Source organism: Sus scrofa, chromosome 11, assembly GCF_054392235.1.
Source record: "Sus scrofa isolate SSC_HxYL_T2T_F1_AM1 chromosome 11, Sscrofa_HxYL_maternal_Yorkshire_Landrace_v2.0, whole genome shotgun sequence".
In the NCBI taxonomy this organism is placed as follows: Eukaryota; Metazoa; Chordata; class Mammalia; order Artiodactyla; family Suidae; genus Sus; species Sus scrofa.
Window position 1 is genome coordinate 7,019,850 of NC_139393.1, and position 22,583 is coordinate 7,042,432.

Below are 22,583 nucleotides of genomic sequence, written 5' to 3' on the forward strand. Positions count from 1 at the left end.
AGTGGGGGCAGCTTCAGACTGTGCCCTGGCAGTGGGCTCCTGATCCCTGGGGAAACTACAGTGGGATCCTGCCTCTCCAGGGATTCAGGGGCTCCTGTGCCCCTGCTGGTTGCAGGCCGGTGCCACCCACGCCAGGACCCAGGGATCAGCAGCACCAAAGAAAGGCTGGCTCCTGAGCTGAGCTGGGCCTGCCTGTCCAGACCAGCAAAGCGGATGCCCCAGCCCTGCCCCTCCACGCCCAGGAGGCCGGTGACCGACCCAGGGACCGCAGCTGGCCACCTGGTGTGGCCCCTGCCCCAGGTTTCTCCTCTGGCATCTCACATGCACACATTTGCCTGTGGGGGGTCCAAGTGGGGGAGTCGGACCACGTGCAGCAAACCGCTTAGCTTCCATCTCCTGCGCTGTAAGGAGACACACTCAGGGAAGAGGGCCCGGAAGCTGAGGCCGAACCCACGTAGATGGCTCACGGTGTGGGTATTTATTCTTCCATATTTATCTTCTGAGTTCACAGACTCCTGGACCAGTGTGAGTCCGTATGCACACAGGCGGGCGGGTATGAGGTCCTAAAAGCGAGATGGCTTGTAGCCGTTTTTCTCCACGTTACCTCCCTTGCTCTGTATGTCGTTGGACAGCCTGCAAGGCAGCGTGGGGCTCCTTTTTCCAGCGGCGGCTGGTGTGGCTATACCATCATCAATTCAATGCTTCCCCCACGGGTGGGCCTCCACTTTGTAACTGGCATTTGCCACCGTAAACGATGCTGCAGGAGATGTCCTCGAATGGGTGGCCTTCTTTCTAAGGGATCGCTTCGGAGCAGGGAGGCGCCCGGGTTTGATGCATTCATGGCGAGACTAGATTCCTTTTCCAGGAGGCCGCAGGCCACCTCCCTGCTGGGAAGAGATGTGGATCCCTTTTTAGCGTGTTTGTCCACGTGATAGGCGTGAAAGACCTTGTCAATGCTACTTGAATTTGCACTTCCCCGACTGTGGCCCCTTCAACAGACTAGCCCCTTGTAACCCCCGTTGGTAAGACTTAAACCGACCTGTTGAGTCTTGCTCTTCCTCAGCGGAAGGAAAGCTCCTGGGGGCAGTGGCCTTGTCTGTTATTTTCAACGCAATCCCGCTGCCGCCGAGTCCCCAGTGCCTGACGCATGGTGGCTGTTGTACCTCTGTTTATTTGTTAATGGTTGGATGAATCGAGGAGTCAGTGAATGAATGTCACACGGCACGTGCCTCGGTTCCAGTGTGTTAACAGCTTGGCCTCGGTTTAGGTAGGAACTAATCAGACAAGTCTATTGTGAGTTAAGATACAGTGGTTGAATCAATTCTGTAGACCAATGATCATCCAATTAGTGCATACCCTGCAGGCATATGAGGATTTCAGATTAATTACCAGGACTTGCCGTTGTGGCTCAGCAGGTTACAAACCCAGCTAGTATCCATGAGGATGTGGGTTTGATCCCGGGCCTTGCTCAGTAGGTTAAGGATCCAGCATTGCCACGAGCTGCAGTTTAGATCACAGACATGGCTTGGATCCCACGTTGCTGTGGCTGTGATGCAGGCCCGCAGCTACAGCTTGGATTCGACCCCTAGCCTGGGAACTTCCATGTGCTGCATGTTCAGTCCTAAAAAGACAAAAAAAAAAAAAAAAAATCAGACGATTGGGCCTCATCCCAGAGTATCTTATTCAGGGGATCAGGAGTGGGGCCTGAGAACTGACATTTCCAACAAGTTCCCCAGAGATCACATTTGTGAACCACTGTTGCAGGAACACGGGGTGGGAGTTTCAGCAGGCCGTTCTTAGAAGAAGAATTGCAGATAGCTCTCAGCAATGTGAGGAGATTGCCACTCATGATAATTTTCTTATTATTTTTCATGTAAAATGAGGCTGCAGTGGACACAGTATCTCCTATAATGCCTATCAGATGGGCAGAAATCCAAAATGTTTGGAAAGGTATGCTACCATGAAGCTGCAGGGAAAGAAGCATCCTCATGCATATTCTGATGGGAAAATAAAATAGGACAACTTGGGGCGTTCCCGCTGTGGCACAGGGGGTTAACAATCTGGCTTGTCTATGTAGTGTTCCCAGTTTGATCCCCAGCCTGGTGCCATGACTTAAGGATCCAGCATTGCTCGAATTCGATCCCTGGCCCAGGAACTTCCATATGCTGCATGTGTGGACAAAAAAGGAAAAAAAAAAAAAAATAGGGCAACTCCTATGAAAGGGAACTGGCAATATCTAACAAGAGAGTCACGTGTGCATGTTTTCTTTGGCTTAGCAGTCTCACCCCCAGGAAGCTTTCCCAAAGGGAGGCTGCCAAAAACCGAATGCACAAAGTGATTCATTGCAGCACTCTTCTGGCGGGGGGGAGGCGGGGAGCAGAGGGAGGCTGCACCTGTGGCATGCTGAAGTTCCCAGACCAGGGATCGAACCTGTGTCACGTTAGTGACCCGAGCCACAGCTGTGACAATGCCGAACCCTTGACCACTAGCCAGTGGGGAACTCTATAGTTATGTTTTTTAAAAGATCCAGCTTTTAGAAACTCACAAAGATGAAGTGATACGCTCTCTGGGATGGTGGAGTTCGCTTGCTACAGAAGATGCAGCACTGGGACGGCTTGTTGTTGAAGGTGGGTGGTAGAGCCCATGACGTTAGCTCGACTAGTCTCTCTGCTTCAGTCCATGTTTAACGAGTTCTGTGGAAACGAGAGAGCGCGGCTGTTTTAGTGGATGGAGCTAAGTGGAAATAAGGTATTTTGGGTGTGAAGGCGAGAGCGCCAGGCAGCCACGGTGTGTATGACCATAAAGATTTCATGATTTTTTTCAAATCCTCTTCTCCATAGGGAATTTTTGAAAGCCATGTGATCTTGATAACAAGAATTCTCTCCCACTTTGTATGACTTTATAAAACTCTTGAATGTACTGACTCTAACGTGGGCCTCACGAGAAGCCCCGGAGGTGGGCAGGGAGCGTATTCTTTTACAGGTGGAAGAACAAGACTCAGAGAGGAAGTGACGTGCCAAAGGTCACGTGGTGGCATGGCGTGTATATTTCCACAATAACAGAAGTGCCCAGCTGGTGAGTGGCAGAATTCCACTTGTGGTCTGCAGTGTGTCTGTGACCATTAGGTGTCACACGTGTGACCTGGGGACGGTGGTAAACAGAATGGGTACCAAGGATTTCTCGCTTCCTGGAGATGACGGGGCTAGAATTCACGTGGCGATGCTGTGATCTCTGTGTGGTCCTTCCTTCCTCCTCCCGTGGCTGAGCATCCGTACTCCCACTCTGCAGGTTTTCCTTAAACTTGCAAACAGTGCCCTTTCAGAAGAGAAGAAGGAGCCTGTCCCTCGAAACTGAAGTCACCGTGTGTGCGGAAACGTCCGCCCAGCCCTCCCCCAGGGGAGGCCCGTGTGTCCTTTCCCCCCACGGAACGACTTAGGTCTGTGCCTGCTGCTTCCTTCCAGCCATCATTTCCTTTGTTGGAAACTCAAGTAGATGTTCTTTGGCGCTGTCCTCAGGCAGCCAGTAGACTTGCTGGGCTTGCGATGCTGGTGGGTCCCGTTTGTGTTCCAGACCAAAGCCCATTGTACGGCTGCTCTTCCTGCCCCAGTCACTGTCAGGTGATGGAGTCTCTGTTCTGGGTTAGAACTTTCTGGAGACAGATGAGGGAGACAGTTCCCGTCCCCATGGCGTTCACGGGTTGGTGGTAGAGCAGCAGAGAGGAGTAACTCTTGGGACATTGATAAATACCATAATGGGCCAATTATCATGCAGCCTGATGTGTGTAGGGCCTGGTAAGGAGTGGCTGGAGGGCTCCTCGCTCGGGCAGCTGGGTGGCTAATCCTGCCTGTGACTAATAGACTAAGAGCCCAAGGAGGGCAGGTTTAGAGGAAAGACGATGCATGTCCTTTTGGATGAGATGAGTTGGAAGTGCTTGGAAACATCCAGATGTGCAGTGGACAGCTGGAAGAGGAACGCCTTTGCCGGAGGATGGAGGAGGAGCCTCCCCCGCCCCCGCCGGCAGGACGCAATGGAAGGTGCTGGCCGAGGAGGCTCTGCCCCAGAAGAGAGCTTTCAGGGCACAGGGGAGACGGGCAGCTGAGGGAGTGAAAGCTGTGGGCACAGATCGTTCTTTGATGAACTGGGAAGCGAAGGGAAGGAGGACAGGGCAGGAGCTTGAGGGGGAAGCACAGACAAAGGAAGTTCTTGGCTGCAGGCTGAGGGAAACCGAGCCTTCATGTTCAGAAGCACCAGGAAACAGGAGGCAGCAAAGGTGGGAAAGGGGTGGGTACTGGGGGAGTCGGCCCTGCGGTCTCCCCTGTGGGGAGGGGTGTGGTCCAGGGGACACCTGCCGCCTCTTCTGTTGGAGACCCGAGGCTCACCTGACTTTGGACATGGATTTTGAGCAGGTTTTGACAAACCGGTTAACGGACTCTTGACCTCACATCCCCAACTGATGCGTCCCCAATAATGTCATAGGAGCAGTGCGTCCTAATCTGTCGTCAAGAAGCAGTGTCTACACCTGGTCTCAGTGTTTCAGATGCTGCTTTTTTTTAGTGTCCTTGAGTTACAGTGTTGTGTCCGTTTCTGATGTACAGCGCAGGGACCCAGTCATATGTGCATATATTCTTTTTCTCATGCTGTCTTCCGTCACATTCTCTCTCAAGAGATTGGACACGGGTCCCTGGGGTATACGGCGGGACCTCGTCGTTTATTCATTCTAAACGAAATAGTCTGCATCTGCTAAGCCCAAACTCCCAGGCTGTGCCATTCCCCCCGCCTTGGCAACCACACGTGTGTTCTCTGTGTCCGTGAGTCTGCTTCTGTTTTGTAGGTAGGTTCATTTGTGCCATATTTTAGATCCCACATGTAAGGGACAGCGTTTGGCATCTGACCCTTTCTGAGTCACTTCACCTCGCAAGAACATCTCTAGTTGCATGTGCAAAAAAGGCCTAATTAGTCCTTTGTCCTCATGGACATTTTGCATCGATCTTTCTAGATTGACCTGCATTTGCTAAAATAAATGCAGGCAGAATGGTGGGAGGGCTGCCAGTCTTTTCTGAGAAATACATATTTCTAGTTTTTTGTGTGTAGCACATTGAAATACCCCTTTTTTTCTACCACGTAGTTGTAGAAGATTTGGGTATGAGGGCTGCAGTGCTTGTCCAAGCTCAAGGACGGAGCAGTAGTTGAAGCACATGGTATCAGCCTTCCAGTGTTTACAAATGCGAGCCTAAGCCACCCTTCCCGGCAGTGCTCAAGTGTGGACTAAGGGACGTGGCTGGGACATCCAGTCCACTCCCTGCGAGGAGTCCAAGCCCACCCATCCCAGCCCTTTGACCTGGGTTTTGAAAAGCGGGGGGATAAGAGTACATACTAGATAGGATTATTTTCGGAATCAAAATAAATGAAAAACATAGAACAGAGTATATTTAATAAATGCTACTGGAATATTGGTCCTTTAAATAAAAGAGGCCTCTACATTTCCAAAGCCAGGAGAGAAGAAGGAAAAACTCAGTGGAAAAGCTCTTGAAAAGGTTTTGCTGCCTTTGTCTAAACCATTGTTTTGCTGGCTTTGTCCATAAATCCTTAATATTTACTTACTGGTTAAAAGGGAGCTATGTTTTCTGTGCCATGGTCCCTTCAAGCTGGGATTGCCCTGGAAACAGGTAACATCGTGGTGGCCCTTCCTCTAAGGATGCTGGGAACATCCCTCACCCCGCATGACGGGCCCATCTCTCCTCACACAGGGTCAGCCCTTCCCCTCTCCTGCCTCTGGTTAACATCTGTTTTTCCTTCAGGTCTTGACCTGAGTGTTGCCGCTTCAGGGACCGTCCCCTTCACAGCTCATATTATCACAGGGGTATTCTTACGATAGGGTCCTACAAGTGGAAATACACTGTCACTTCGAAATACGGCTTTACAAATGACAGGGAAATCTTTTGACTGCAGCTATTTCTTATAGCCATAAATCAATTAACAAAACAATACAAATGAGTTGTTTGGAGAGTTTATTTATTTATTTATTCCTTTTTTAGGGACATACCTGTGGCATGTGGAAGTTCCCAGGCGAGCGGATCAGAACCAGAGCTGCACCTGCCGACATACGCCACAGCCGCAGCTACGTGGGATCTGAGCCGCCTCTCAAACTTATATCACAACTCATGGCAATGCAGGATCCCCCACCCCCTGAGTGAGGCCGGGGCAGGATCGAACCCGCATCCTCGTGGATACTAGTTGGATTTGTTACTGCTGATCCACCACGGGAACTCCCAGATTTTTTTTTTTTTTTTTTTAATTAGAGCTCAAGTCGTATAACCTAGGCGTGTGCCCTTTGTGGAATGTAATGCTATAGGCGAGAGTGTAGAAAACCCGTGAAAGGAGATGATTAGCAAGTGCTTAGGCTGTCCCTCTAAAGTAGGAGTTGTCTTCGTGCAACTTATGATGGCAAAGCAGTCAATATTAGTTTGTCCAAGTGTGATGGTGCATGGAAATCCCTGGAAGGATGCTTCAGTGTTTGACACCAGGCATGTGGATAACAAAACTGTTTTGTTCAGCTCTTCTCCTTTTCTCTTTACTTCTTTTTAAAGATATATTTACTGAGCGTTCTCTGTGTGCTGTGCAGTGTGCTTAGAGAGTGATATATTCTACCTCATTTAATTCTGGAGGAAAGTGGCGTTTAGAGAAATTAAGTAAATCCCCCCTCCCAGCCAGGGTCATACGGCTTCTGTGTCACAGAACAGGAATCAACCTGGGTCTGCCTGACTTTTTTTTTTTTTTTTTTTTTTTTGTCTTTTTAGGGCCGCTCCCGCGGCATATGGAGGTTCCCAGGCTAGGGGTCTAATCAGAGCTGAGCTGCCAGCCTACGCCAGAGCCACAGCAACTCGGGATCCGAGCCACGTCTGTGACCTACACCACAGCTCACGGCAACGCCGGATCGTTAACCCACTGAGCAAGGGCCGGGATCGAACCCGCAACCTCGTGGTTCCTAGTTGGATTCGTTAACCACTGTGCCACAACGGGAACTCCGGTCTGCCTGACTTTAAAACCCACATCCTAACCACAGCGCTATGCTGGCGACACGTTCTTACTCACATGGAGGTCGGTTAATTACACCCCATTGAATAACCATCACTGAAAAGTACAGCGTGGAGACTGAGTCTTCTTTCTGGAGCGGTGCTCGTCCCCTCACACACAGTGTCCCAGATATTCTGCCCTGGTTCTGTGTTCCGTCCAGGCCCCCTTCCCCCGCAGTTTCCAGACACAGGTGGGGAACTGATCCCCGTTCTACGCACATTTGAAGGTGTGGCGTGTGATCCATTCCTGTCGTATCATCTTCTTGTGAGTTAGTAATGGTCACTGTCTCTTTGACACCCGTGTGACGACAAAGCCAAGTGTTGTGGGTTTAGTGTTAATGTTTTTTTTAAAAAGTGTTGAAGACTCCGTGGCTGTGGTAAAGGGAAGAATTTTAGAGACTTGGGTTTGGTCTTTCAGGGATTCTTTTCCTCAAAATTTGCATGGAAACTCTTCTGTTGTTGGTCAAATACAGCATCTCACCAGCGCGTTGGTCCGTATAACTTGACACAGCTAACTGGCCTTTACCCACTGACTTTTCTAACTGGTTGCTGTTGTAGCTGAATATTGCAGGTGCAGTATTGATCTGATGATAGATGACTTCATGGTCAATATGGCTTCTGATTCTGGCCTGTTGACATGATGTATTATAGAAAAGAAAATTCTTTTTTGCGGACTAAGATATAGAAGGATGTCCCATGATTATACAGGAAAGGAACAGCTGATGTCTTTTTGTTTGGGTTCGTCTCTCCCTAAGGAAAAGACTCTGGAGAGAGTGAGGCTGTTCCTTGGTGGGTTACAGAAATGCCACTTGCATCATCAAAATGAATTTTACTTCTTTAAAAGCAGATTATTAGTTCCGTGTTAAATTCCACAGGGTTCGGTATTTCTGGACACACCGTAATTTAAAAATACCAGTGGTGAGTGAAGTAAGTCAGAAAGAGAAAGACAAATACCGTATGATATCGCTTAGATCTGGAATCTAATATAAGGCACAAATGAACCTTTCCACAGAAAAGAAAATCAAGGACTTGCAGAATAGACTTGTGGTTGCCAAGGGGGAGGGAGTGGGTTGGGTGGGGAGCTTGGGGCTAATGGATACAAACTATTGCCTTTGGAGTGGATTAGCGATGAGATCCTGCTGTGTAGCACTGGGAACTATGTCTGGTCACTTACGACGGAGCAGGATAATGTGCAAAAATAGAATGTGTGCATGTATATGTAACTGGGTCGCCATGCTGTACAGTAGAAAAAAAATTGTTTTGGGGAAATAACTATTAAAAAACATAATAATAAAATACCAGTAGCTCGTCAACACCATCAGCATGTGTTTACCGAGCACGTTGACCTGCAGGGTTCTGGAAACAGCTTCCCCGGGCAGCTTCTCCCCCGTCCCCCCACCGCAGCCTGGCCAAGCATCCTCTCCCCGCTCTGAGCACATCCAAATGAAGAAGTAGAGCAGGAGCTTGCCGACATAGAATATTCTGCTTTAGGAAAGGACCAGACAGGTAAAGGGATCACATCGCCACTGGAATCTTGAATCTGGATGGTTTGGGTGGTCGTTGTCACCGTAGAGTGTGGCACACCTGCCCCTTTAACAGAATCCACTCTAAGAGCGTGTAACTTTTCCGATGGTGATTGGATCGTGGCTACTCATGGCGTGGAAGCCCAGGTTGATTCGGGAGAGGGACCTGAATGAGGCAAGTGCAAGGCACTTAGGCTGTGCTGAGCTCTGTCGCCCGCTGCTGGGCCGTGTTCTCTCTGAGGCTGAGCCCATTCCCATCCCAGCCTCACCTTACCCGTCATGGGGAAGCCCACGGGGGAACGTGCAGTGGGTTGGGCATAGAGGAGGCTGTAGGAGAGTAGAAGTGTTAGAAAGAGCTTCTGTGGGAGAAGAACGAAGGCAATGCATTTGAGACCCGCTCCTTTGCACAAGGTCACAGAGACCGAAAAATATGGCCAGTGATGGGCCATTTCATTGTTCACAGGGCGGCTTTCATGGGTGTCCTGGAAGGCCTGTTTGCTGTTCTTTTTGGCTGACAGTGGGGAGGTTCCTTCCGGCTCCAGACAGCCAGGAAGCCAGCGTGTGAATCAGACGCTGTGACACCAGAGTCCAGCTTCGTCACCCCAGGGAGTGAAGTCAGGGGGCTGTGCGTGGCGTCCATTCCTTCCACAGATACTGAGCTCCCTCCCGGAGCTGAACACCGTGCTGGATGCCTGGGAAATCCCGGTGAATGAGACAGACGCAGCCTTTGTTGCCACGGAGGCCGTGATGTCACAGGAAGAGAAACAAGACTCATGGTTGCACACGTGATTATTTACAGTGATGCGAGTGTGCAGTGGATGCATGTCATACAGAGCTGACGTACTGTGCAAAAAACACGCAGGCAGAGACCTAACAGGTCTGTCGAGGTTGCCAGACAGCAATGGTGGGGGACAGACGGCAATGGGACAGACAGTGATGGTGGAGACAGACAGCGATGGTGGGGGACAGACGGCGATGGTGGAGACAGACAGACAGCGATGGTGGGGGACAGACGGCGATGGTGGAGACAGACAGACAGCGATGGTGGGGGACAGACGGCGATGGTGGGGACAGACAGCGATGGTAGGTGACAGTATCTGTGCAGCTGAACACCTGGATTCCCTCTCTGTAAATACGAGAGGTTCCCACCGCTCTCTCCCCTTAAAATCTTGGACTAGGGCTGCTACCAGCTAGAAATTTTTTAATAAAATTTGCAAATGTACACCCTCCTTTCACAGAGGAACTCACAAGATGTGAAATGGTCCAGAGACAGACAGCGTGGGGAAAAGAAAACTACAGCTATTTCCCAGCTGCTTCGTGGGCCATTAGTTTTCCTGGTGAATCCACCTGGGCTTTCATGGTTCCACAAACACGGCGACTCACTGGGACAGTTTGATGTTGTGTGTGTCTGGGTATTTGAGTTTAGAACTCTAATAACCTCCGCCTCTATTACCAGTGTAGTGGCCTGGAGGACGGTGTAGCACTTGTAACCGAAATGCCACAGAAAGCTCCAAGTAAGGCACATGGTACATGCATCTTTCTCTGCTCTGCTTTTCAAATTCTTTCATTGAAACAATAGCACAATGAATATTTTTGATAATTTGGGGCGCATAGGACCCGCCCACCATCCCGGAGAGACTGTGTAAAATGCTGTGACACACGTTGCTATTCCGCCCCCTGCAGGCCAGTGTGAGGCCTTTCGTTGTGTGGTGGCTCCTCGCAAGGCAGGCACAGAAACCTCACTCTCACCTAAGAGAATTTGCAGGTATTGTATCCTGAGGCTACACACCTGGTATTTTGCCCACTCTGCTTGTCACCCTCCAAGAGCTCTGCGAGCAGGTCCTGCAGTGATGAATGCAAACGGTCTCGGAGGAGCCGGCTTTCCGTTGTGATTTCTGACATTTATGTGCTTCAGAACTCTGCCTGCGGTACTGTAAGTGCATTGTTATGCAAATTGCAGCCGTGATTGTACCCCCTCTCTTAGCACCATGCGCGTGCAACTTTTAATTACCTGTCAGTGTTTAAAACTTTCCAGTTCTTTCCAGATGTGTGTATATTCCTATCCACCTTACATTGATGAAATGCCGAATACTAATAATTACTGTCTGGGAGCTGGGCGGAAAGAGGAGCTAGGAAAAAAAGGCAGCTGTAAGAAGAAAGAGACCAATGCCAGCCATCCCTTTTCTGAGACGTGGGAGAGCATGACACATTTCTGGACTCTACAGAATTGTTCTTGGCATGGGTCTTTAATCCATCGGTCAGCATATTTGGGTTGAGAACTACTTGGGGGCCCCACCCTTTGCTCACCAGTAATCTCGCAAGCAGCCTAGCTGATAGGCATCTAAACCCCCTGCTGACCATGAGAAGCCAGCATCTGACCACCCGACGCCGACCTGAAGCCCAGTGTCCCCCCACCCCACCCCCACCGCCTCGAAGTAGCTCTGACGGGTGACAGTCTACCTGGCAGGTGGATGGGGAACAAATGAGAGCGGAATGCCTAGCTCCTCAGAATGTGCCACCTCATGTGACAGTACCACGCTGTGCGTCCAAGCTGGGACAATGGGATGAATCGTAAACAGGCCACACTGATGTGATGGCTCGTGGACGAGAAGTTTAGTAATCACAACAGGCAGCACTTATTGAGTGCTTCCTGTATGCCTGTCCACACCCACCATCTCATCTTCCTCACTTACAGAGCTTCTGACGCTCAGGTCCTGTTCTTAGGCCTGTGTTATAGGTTAGGAAACTGTGGATTAGAGAGATCAAGTCATCTTCGCACGGTAACAAAACTGGGAGATTTCAGGGTTGGGTTCAAGCCCAGGCCTCTGGCTACAAGTTTCTACGTGCGCGCAGGGCCCTTCTTATAGCCCTGGAACAGAACAGTCGTGAGAGCAGTGGTCCTCTCCACAGCCGCCGTGGCTGACGTCGCCCAGCAGCGACCTACCTGCTTAGGCTGCCGGCATCAGCGCTCTGTGCCTGTAACCTGGGAAAAACAACAGCAAGGTTACAGGACCCTTTTTTTAGTCACTGGCTACATCTTTTTCGGTTTAAAAAAACAAAGGCACTTTGGACATATTTCTATCTCCACATGACTTTCGTTCCAAACAGTGGGATTAAAAAGCCACAGTTGGCGCAGCGGAAATGAATCTGACTAGGAACCATGAGGTTGCGGGTTCGATCCCTGGCCTCGCTCAGTGGGTTAAGGATCCGGCGTTGCCATGAGCTGTGGTGTAGGTTGCAGACGCGGCTCGGATCCCGCGTTGCTGTGGCTCTGGCATAGGCCGGCAGCAACAGCTCTGATTAGCCCCCAAGCCTGGGAACCTCCATATGGTGCAGGTGCAGCCCTAAAAGGACAAAAAGACAAAAAAAAAAAAAAAAAAAGCCGCAGTTAATTGATAATTTCTATCGCATAGATTTTGGATAACAGAGGATACAGGGAATGAGCTTTGCAGTCAGACCCACTAAGAGCTGTGTGGCCTTGGCTCAGTTACTTAAGCTCTCTGGCCTTAGCTTCCTTCCTAGAAAAAGAATGTGTGATTCTTGTCGACCCTATTTAGTAATGATTTAATACACCAGCACAGCATTTATAATCCATAGCCTCTAAATAAACATTTGTAAATATGAAGTTAATATTGCTAAGAAGTACCATTTTTGCATCTCATGAGTGCCTAGCAGCATGCAAAGCACTTTTAATGCAGCCTATCATTTTGTTCCCACAACAGTCTGTGTGGGAGCTACAATTACCATCCCCCATCATATGCAAGAGGAATCAAAGGCTCAAGGGGTTTTCTTCTGTCAGAGGTCATACAGCTAAGGACATAGTAGAGCTGGGTGTCCCAGCCTTAACCAGACATGCTAAGATATGCTAAACAGCCTTCTCCTTACCTCTTCTCCCTATTCCCACCTCCAACTTGAAAATAATTTGTAGCCACAGTAATGTCTATCTTACAGTGGATACTGTCTCAACTGGAAGTTGTCATTTCCCGACTTAGTAATTAGTTTACATGTTGAAAAAAATTATAGATGAATATTATCATAAAAGATGGGCATAACATAATAAACTCTAAAAAAGGCTAGAAAATTATATTACAAGTCAGTGCAAAAGAAAGGACAAAAGGGAACAAAAAAGACTTGGCCAGTCCCTTTGCTCTACAGCAGAAATGGACAGAACATTATAAATCAACTATTTTATTTTATTTTATTTTATTTTCCCACTCTGGTACAGCAAGGGGATCAAGTTATCCTTACATGTATACATTACATTTTTTCCCCACCCTTTCTTCTGTTGCAACATGAGTATCTAGACAAAGTTCTCAATGCTATTCAGCAGGATCTCCTTGTAAATCTATTCTAAGTTGTGTCTGATAAGCCCAAGCTCCCGATCCCTCCCACTCCCTCCCCCTCCCATCAGGCAGCCCCAAGTCTCTTCTCCAAGTCCATGATTTTCTTTTTGAGGAGATGTTCATTTGTGCTGGATATTAGATTCCCGTTATAAGTGATATCATATGGTATTTGTCTTTGTCTTTCTGGCTCATTTCACTCAGTATGAGATTCTCTAGTTCCATCTATGTTGCTGCAAATGGCATGATGTCATTCTTTTTTATGGCTGAGTAGTATTCCAATCATCTGTTGATGGACATTTGGGTTGTTTCCATGTCCTGGCTATTGTGAATAGTGCTGCAATGAACATGCGGGTGCATGTGTCTCTTTTAAGTAGTGTTTTGTCCGGATATATGCCCAAGAGTGGGATTGTGGGGTCATATGGAAGTTCTATGTATAGATTTCTAAGGTATCTCCTGTAAATCAGCTATTAAACAGAAAGACTTGACCTGCACTCCACAAAAGAAAGAGGAAAAAAAAGGTGCTAACAGGAAAAAAAAAAAAAAAAAAGGTGCTAAACTTCATCCTTAACCAGAAGAAGGCCATTCAAATCACACTGAAGTGTGCACCCATCACAGTGGCAGCATTTTAAAATCTGACCTTCCCAAGTGTTGGTGACAGTGAGATACCTGAAGGGCACTGATGCAGTCCTGCCAGGGATCCAGGGAAAGGGGCACAGACACTTTGGAAAACAAGGCAGCAGGATCTGGTCAAACTCCTTCACACCTACCATAGGAATTCTTGTCGGAACCTGAGAAATGCACCCACAGATGCATCAGGAAACATGTACAAGTATGGGCAAAGCCAAACTGCTTATAATTGCCAAAGACTGGACGTGGAAGCGATTCGGACTTCCATCCGTGGAGGAAGTGACCCACTGTGACACACGCATGCCGCAGACCACTCTCGGGCAATGAGCGGGAACTAGCACTACGTGCTGTGATAGGGCTGAATATTATGAATGCAATGTTTAGGAAAGACTGCTAGGCAGTGGAGTGCACACAGGGTCATTTCACTGATACAAAGTGTATAAACAGACTTAAGGATACTGTTGAAGGATGCATGCGAAGTAGCAAAACTACATAAAGAGAAGCAAGAAGTGGTGACCCAAACCATCATGACAGTCAGTGTTCCTCGAAGAGGAACGCGAAAGGTAAGACCGGCTTCTGGGAGGCCCGTGCCACCCTCATGTTACAGTTCTTGGCTAGGACTAGAAATTTCCTGACCGTTCGCTTTGTAGTTATAGTTCTCAATAAAAACATTTAAAGCTGCTGTCTGGTAGTTTACTAAGAAATACACATAATATGGTCTGAAATAATGCCTTTCTATGTGTGCATAGTGGTTATTACTGGCTGAGAATATAATGAAATTGGAGGGGAAAGTGTTATTTTTTCACTTTTTTGCAATGAGTGTGCATAATTTTATAAAAAAAGAAAATAACTTATTTAAATATTTCTTTCTTTTTTACTTTTTTTTAAATTCTTTTATTTTTTTCCCGCTGTACAGCAAGGGGATCAAGTTATCCTTACATGTATACATTTTTCCCCCACCCTTTGTTCTGTTGCAATATGAGTATCTAGACATAGTTCTCATTTCTATTTGATGATTGCGTCTTGGTCTGTCATCTTAGCCAGATAACTTAGTTTAAAACTATGAGCAGTAGGAGCCCCAGACTGTTTAACTTCCTCTTTGCTTTCTCTTTTTTCTTTAGTTATCATTTGTATTCATTCAACCTCGATCAGTTTCCGATTTATGAACAAAGAAAGTGGGAAATGCTAACTTGCAATTGAGATGGTATCCACTATAAGGTAGAAGCTGTGGCTAGAAATTATTTTCAAGTCGGAGGCAGAAGTAGAGAGCCGAGGTTAAGGGGGAGGTTGTTTAGCATATATTAGCATGTCTGGTTAAGGCTGGGACACCCAGCGCTGCTGTGTGTGTGTGTGTGTGTGTGTGTGTGTGTGTAGTATATATATATATATATATAATATTGCAATAAGCATTTACCCAAAGTGGACTTATTTCACCTTCAACTGGAATTTGAGGGGACTTCAGCGAGGTTGGCAGGAACTGGGTAAGAGTGACAGCCTTGGTCTGGTGCCGTTGGAGGTGGCAGGGGCTGGAGACCAGGAAGCCTGGACTCAAGCCCTCGGGTCTCGTACCCGCCCTGCTGCCCCTGACCACGCTGTGCCTTTGCACAGGATCCCACCCATGCTGTGTCCTCTCCTTCTTGGTCACCATTCTGCATAGTTCACACCTCAACTCAAACATAACCTTCCTTTGGCTCCTCCTTTGAGCTCCGGAGGAACCTCTCTCCAGACCTCTGGGCCGGCACCTGCTGTCTTATCTTGTCCCTTCTTAGCTACATGTCCCACGGGTAGGTGAATTTCTGGATGTAAGGATATTGTCTTTCACCTTAGAATCTCCAGCAGCTTGTGCCACAGCAGGTACAGTGGAGCCACCCAATAAAAATGTAAGTATATGATGAACAAATGAGTAAGATTTGGATTGTTCAAGGAATGACTGGTTCAGAGTATAAGAAAGGGATGATGTAGCCTTTGGAGTAAAATTATGGGAAACTAGCATGTGAGCTCTTATTTATGACTAGATAGACCGTATTTAGATGCGGAAAATGTTAGCTCTGAAAAGTACAGTTCTATTGCCTTCTTGAATTAACGTGGAAGTAAATTAGTGGGTGGAATGAGACAAGTCATCCAAACCATTTCTGTCATTTGGGCCTCCCTAGCTAAAGCTGCCGCAGTGACTAAAACCCCAGTATCTAATGGGGCCGTTTCGAAATACAAAGTACCTTTCCCACCACAATTTACTTATTCACGTCGTCTCAGTACCTAATAAATAGATCACGCAGTGTCTGGGTTCCCCGGAGCACTGGATTACTTTCCTCCCCCAAATCCATCACATGCACAGCTTTACTCATTTTGTTTCTAACAGCGTGTAAAGTGATTTCTCATTGCTCATGACATGTCTGTTTATTGTGTCAGGAGAGAAAGGGACTAGAGAAAAAAGGGGAAAATGAGAAGAGGTTTCAAATGGCAGGAATTCACCGGCTCTCAAGGTTGATTTCCTTTCCCACCGAGGAAGAACCGATTCATTGGAAATAAGAGCCAACTCCCTGACTTACACATACTGACTGAGCGGGTGACTCTCGTGTGAGGTATTGTCTCATGGTGACTATGCACAAGTAAACGGCATTCAACCTAGAGTGAAGTAAAGTTACAGCCACGGAGGTATTAGCGGCATCCAGAGACCTCTAGGTTGAGGTCCGGAGGATGTGCCGGAGTAGAATTCATTGGAAACTAGAGGATGTAGGCGGTTCTGCAGAAGTAACCATGACCTGAATTGAGAAGTTGCAGTGACTTCGGGGGAGGGGGGGAAGAGGTGGACTAAAGTTGAAAGAGATACAAAGTAGGTATTTCCCAAGATTTGGCCTTTTACAACCTTCCACCTTCAGGTCCTTCATTTACAAAGTAACAATACCAGTGCTAGTACCAACAGAGACTAGAGTGGGTTCCAGTAAAGCTGTATATGCAGAACAGCTGCAGAACGGTGCCTGGCATTTCGAAATGCCCGTGATGAGTACACTCCGTGCAAATATGACTTCGATGACAGCTCTCATCTTCTCTTTCACGGAGCCACTGCTTGATGCATACTTGGTGCTTCATAATGAATGAAAATAGTCTAGTCACTTATGATGGAGCATGAGAATGGGAGAAAAAAGAATGTATACATGTATGTGTAACTGGGTCACCATGCTGTACAGTAGAAAAAAATATGTATTGAGGAAATTTTTTAAAAAATGCTCTACAGTTAAAAAAAAAAAAAGAATATACGTGGGGGATGATAAAGCTTTTGTTTTATTTTTTTTTCTTTTGTCTTTTTAGGGCCACACCTGTGGCATGTAGAGGTTCCCAGGCTAGGGATCCAATTGGAACTGTAGCCGCCAGCCTACGCCAGAGCCACCGCAACGCCAGATCCTTAGCCCACTGAGCGAGGCCAGGGATCGAACCTGCCACCTCGTGGTTCCTAGTCAGATTCGTTTCTGCTGTGCCACGATGGGAACTCCAATAAAGCTTTTAAATACATATAATATTGCCCCACAAAAACACTTCTTCATTCTTTTATCCTTACGTTTTCATAACAGTCTTCAAAATTAAACTATCCCTGGTCTTACCCCAGCAAATAATTAGGTCTCTATTTTGAGTTTAATTTTTTAGGTCTCTATTTGAGGACAGAGACCTTTGTTTTCCTTTTTTTCTTCTTTTTTTATTATTTATTTTAATATATTTTTATTTTTTAGTTGTTATTTCCCCAATATAATTTTTTTCCTGCTGTACAGCATGGTGACCCAGTTATACATACATGTATACATTCTATTTTCTCATGTTATCAGGCTCCATCATAAGTGACTAGACATAGTTCCCAGTGCTACACTGCAGGATCCCACTGCTTATCCATTCCAAAGGCAATAGTTTGCATCTATTAACCCCAAATTCCCAGTCCACCCCACTCCCTCCCCCCCCGCTTGGCAACCACAAGTCTATTCTCCAAGTCCATGATTTTCTTTTCTGTGGAAAGAATATTTTGTGCCATGTATTAGATTCCAGATATAAGTGATATCATATGGTATTTGCCTTTCTCTTTCTGACTTATTTCACTCAGGATGAGAGTCTCTGGTTCCATCCATGTTGCTGCAAATGGCATTATTTCATTCTTTTTATGGCTGAGTAGTATTCCATTGTGTATATATACCACATCTTCCTAATCCAATCATCTGTTGATGGATTTGGGTTGTTTCCATGTCTTGGCTATTGTGAATAGTGCTGCAATGAACATGCAGGTGAGTGTGTCTTTTTTAAAGAGAGCTTTGTCTGGATATATGCCTAAGAGTGGGATTGCTGGGTCATATGATAGTTCTATGTATAGATTTCTAAGGTACCTCCATACTGATCTCCATAGTAGTTGTACCAGCTTACATTCCCCCCAACAGTGCAGGAGGGTTCCCTTTTCTCCACACTCCCTCCAGCATTTGTTCTTTGTGGATTTATTAATGATGGCCATTCTGACTGGGGTGAGGAGGCATCTCGTGGTAGTTTTGATTTGCATTTCTCTCATAGTCAGGGATGTTGGGTATTTTTTGGTGTGTTTTAAATTTCCGACTCCAAGGTCTGCCCTCACATGCACAATAAAAGGTGACTGCTATTAGATGAACCTTAAAGAAATTAGATCCAGCCTCTTCTCAAGTATAGCTCTATAGTCAGGCCGTTCCCTTCATTAACTCCATTCTCCACCAACACCAGATAGGGCTGTTGATTTTTAGAAATTATTATTGGCAGCTAAAAACGAGTTCTCTTTTTCCTGCAGCTGTCCTGGACTCCCTTCTCTCTGTCTCTCTCACTCCTTCTCATTTATACCTCATCAGGTTCCTCTTCTATTTAATGTCCCCTTTTCTGATAACCTCTCCTTTCGTCATCCTATTCAGTTCCTATAAATCGCCCCTTGAGGGGTCCTCTCATTCTCTTTGTCGTGTAAGTGACGTCAGATTCCCCATTTCCTGATTACGTCAGAGTTTTTCCTATTCGCCGCCTCCAGCACCATTGCACAATAATGATAACTTGCATTGTTGCCACGTTTCCCTTTCATTTTTCTTCTTGCTCCTCCTCACCTAACATGCTTTGCGTGTTGTCTGGGTGTCTGTCGGGCTGGGGGGAGAATCAGCCCCGTTACCTGCGCTTTCGCAGGTGGATGGGGTGAGGACTTGAGACGGCTGGGGGCTGAAGTCCGTTGCTGTGCATATTTCTGTATCCTTTTGGCATCTTATCTTTTCTTACTTATCCTGAGATTTATTTGCGGGGATTTGTGGCCTATTGTGTGTGAGGTTAAGAACCTGTACAAATACCCTTTGATTTTTTTTTTTTTTTGATGTGTGCTTATTTCTTTCTATGAACAAAAAAAAAGAGTATAGCATTCTTCTAACATTATCTTAAATCTGATTTTTCCTTTCATTTTGATGTGCTCGGTGAGGATCCTGAATTAGCCGCTATCACTTGTGGTCACACTTTTTTAAGGGGAGAGCCCCATCTTTATCCACGGCTCCTGAGGGGCAGCCTGGGTCGTGGTCTCGGGGCTCCCACGTGAATATTTAATTGAATATTTTATTTATTCAATTAAAATAATGAAACAAGATTAATTAATTAATTAATTAAATTAAGGGTCTTGAGGCGAATTATCCAGAGAGACCCAGGGTGATCACAGGGTCCTGATAAGAGGAGGGCAGGAGGTGTTCCAGGGGAAGGCGATGTGGCGGTGGAAGCAGAGAGTAGAGTGACGTGCCTTGATGGTAGAAGAAAGGGCCACAGCCAGGGAAGCCTGGAAGCTCAAAAAGGCAGGGAAGTGGATTCTCCCCTGCTGCCTCCAGAAGGAACCAGCCCTGCTGACACATTGACATTAGCACATGAGGCTGACGTCATACTTCTGACGCCCCCCAACCCCCAACCATAAAAGAATAAATGTGCGTTTTTTTAACCACTGAGATGGTAGCAGTTTGTTCCAGTGGCAACAGGAAACAGATAAGATGACTTCAGAACAGAGAGGTCTGGACCTTAGGAGATGTGTCTGGGCCCATCTGGACTGGAAAGAACCGATCTTAGCGTCGTCCGTGCATGCAGTTCAGTGGTGTAAGCGTGCTGATTAGACAGGCTCATCCAGGAGAGTGGACAAGAAGGTCCATGCAGAATCCTGGGGCCACTTTACCAGGGAAAGGAGGAAGCAGCCGAGACGGAGGGAGGGTGGTCAGAGGGGCAGCAGGAAGACCACGAGGCCAAAACTGGCATTGCTAGGCACTGGGGGATCTTACAGAGTGAAATGGAAGCTTATGGTGCACTTAAACATCTAATCTGAGTCCAGATTGCAAGCATACTACGAGAACAACTGTTCCGTCTTGACTAATTGCCCTAATTTTCTGTGCCATCAAGAACTCCCAGCGCCAGGCAGGACTTTTCCAAGCAGTGCTGTGTTCCCAGGGGAAGGGATCATGAAACTTTCAATCAAAGTTATTCTTGTTCAAGTGGTTGCATTAGGCTGGTTTCTTTCCTTATCCTTTCATAGAGCAGACAAATTATTTTCATTTTGGTTTGGGTTTCATGGCTTTTTGGGTTATTTTTTTATTTTAAAAGTAACATGTGTGATCATCCTTTAAAAACCGAAGTAATGCAGAAGTATTAAAACAAACAGTAAAATTCCCTTGATCCTACTACGCAGAAGTAACCATTATTTAGAAATACTTCAAAGCTAGTAGCAGTTCCTATCATGGTGCAGTGGAAACGAATCTGACTAGGAACCATGAGGATGTGGGTTGGATCCCTGCCCTGGCTCAGTGGGTTAAGCATCCGGTGTTGCCGTGAGCCGTGGTGTGGGTCGCAGACGTGGCTTGGATCTAGCGTGGCTGTGGCTGTGGTGTAGGCCGGCAGCTGTAGTTCTAATTAGACCCCTAGTCTGGGAGTCTCCATATGCCACAGGTGTGGCCCTAAAAAAGCAAAAAAAAAAAAGCTAGTGAAAGATCTTTCAGATTTTTAAAAATATATTTACAACTATAATATAGGGAACATTCTGTGTTGTAAAAAAATGGAATAATAACAGGCATACTTTTCAACGCTGAACTCACTTCTCACCGGCTTCTTTTCATGCCGCATATTCTAGATAGAGCAACATCATTCTTTTTCTTGGTGGCACAGTACTCCGTCGTATGATATACTCCAGTTTATTTAACCCGTGTCTTTGCATACATCTCTTCACACTTGTAGAACTCTTCAGAAGAGAGGTCTGTAGCAGCGGAATTGCCGGGTCAAGTCCATCAACGTGTGATGTCGGTGTTTGATAGAAGCTGCCAAGTAGCACCCCACAAAGGCTGGATGGGAAATATTGAAACTTTGCATAAATATGTATATTTAGTTTCCCTTTAAGGTGTTGTGCGGACTGCAGACCTTGGCCTGTAGCGTTTCCCTTCCCAGCTCCCGGGATTCTGGGCGCCTCTCTGTGTTAGTTGATGCCTGAACTCTGAGCATTGGGAGGGAGAGAAGAGTGAGATTAGCCGTAGCTTGGATGCTCTGCAGGGTGGATGTGTCTTCGGAGGAGTAGAGTAGGGGGTGGGCTTCCGGGACCCCTCGGGGTCAGCCTTCTGTAGCCCCCTCGTGCCTGGACATGACCTATCTTGAGAGGAGCCTGGGGGGAGGGGGCGGATGGTGGGGCATCAGCTGAACGGCCCTGGTGTCCGGGGAAGGGTGTGGCTCTTGGCTTGAAGTTTATGTTCTAGTGGGGAAGGTAGACAGTAGACAGGTGAGCGGATTATATGTCGTGGGTAGTAAGTGCTGTGCAGAAAAAACGAGGCAGGTGACGGGGAGAGTGGCAGGTGGCAGGAGCGCTGTTTTACCTGGAACGTCAGACATGGTCTCCCCGAAGACTGTCATTTGTGCAGAGACCCGAGTGGGCAGGTGAGTGAACCAAGGCCAAGGTCTCGGGGAAGCGCATTCTGTACTGAAGGAGCTCGAACAACGTGCCCCAGACGGGAGGAGGTACAGCGTGTCAGCAGTGAGGCTGGAGTGGGCGAGCAGGGCCAGAGGGCTGTGTCTGTGTGTGTGTGCATGCACACGTGCGTGTTAGGGTTCTCCAGAGACACAGAACCAATAGGAGATGCATACATCCATCTATGCATATTTTATAGGTAGAAAAAAGAATATATATAAAAATATATACTTATATATTAATATGTTTATAATACAGAATATATTGTATTTTTACAAGTAAATAGTATATCTGTAAAGAGATTTATTATGAGGAATTGGCTTCCAGGATTATGGAAGTTGAGGAGGTCCTAAGACCTGCGGTCAGTGAGCTGGAGACCCAGGGCAGCCAGTGGTGTAGGTTCCAGTCCAGGAGCAGAGACGATGGAGGTTCCAGCTCAGCCCTCGGCCTTTTGTTCTTCTCAGACCTTCAGCTGATTGTATGAGCCCCTCGTAGGGGGCGGGGGGGGGGGGGGCTATCTGCTTCACTCAGTCCATCAATTCCAATGTCATTTGACCAAATATCTGAGCAACTGTAGCCCCGTCCAGGTGACACTTCCAATTAACCATCACTGGTGCCTGTGGGTACCCTGGGGACCAGGTTTGGGGCCAGGCTGTTCAATACCATGGCCCTGGGCCCTCAAAAACGTCGTGGAGCCCTTGAAATGTGGCCAGTGCCAGACACCGAAGTGATACGTGTTGGGTTAAATAAAACATGCTATTAACATTCGTCTGACCGTACTTTTTAAATGCTATTAGGAAATTTAAAATCACATGTGAGTGGCTCAGTTCTGTTCCTGTTGGATGGCGCTGGACGGGAGGGCCTTGTTGGTGTGGTGAGGAGTTTGTGTTTCACTCTGCATGTCCTGGGAGGTGACTGAGGGCTTGGAAACTGAGAAGGACTGGCTCACACTTGGATTTAAGCTGTTCACCTGTGGCCGTGGCATGTACGTGGCGGACGGGCGGGTGTGGCAGCAGCAGAGCGGCTGCGAGGCTGTGGGGGGAGGAAGGGCCGATGGTGGCGTGGGCTCTGC

The 22,583-nt window shown here is 47.3% G+C and overlaps 1 protein-coding gene across 12 annotated transcripts in view; it reads left to right on the forward strand.

Moving 5' to 3' along the window:
• The window catches only part of MTUS2 (microtubule associated scaffold protein 2), a 493,299-nt gene that overhangs the window by 341,053 nt on the left and 129,663 nt on the right, over nt 1–22,583 (forward strand). The gene's annotated exons all lie outside the window — the stretch shown is intronic.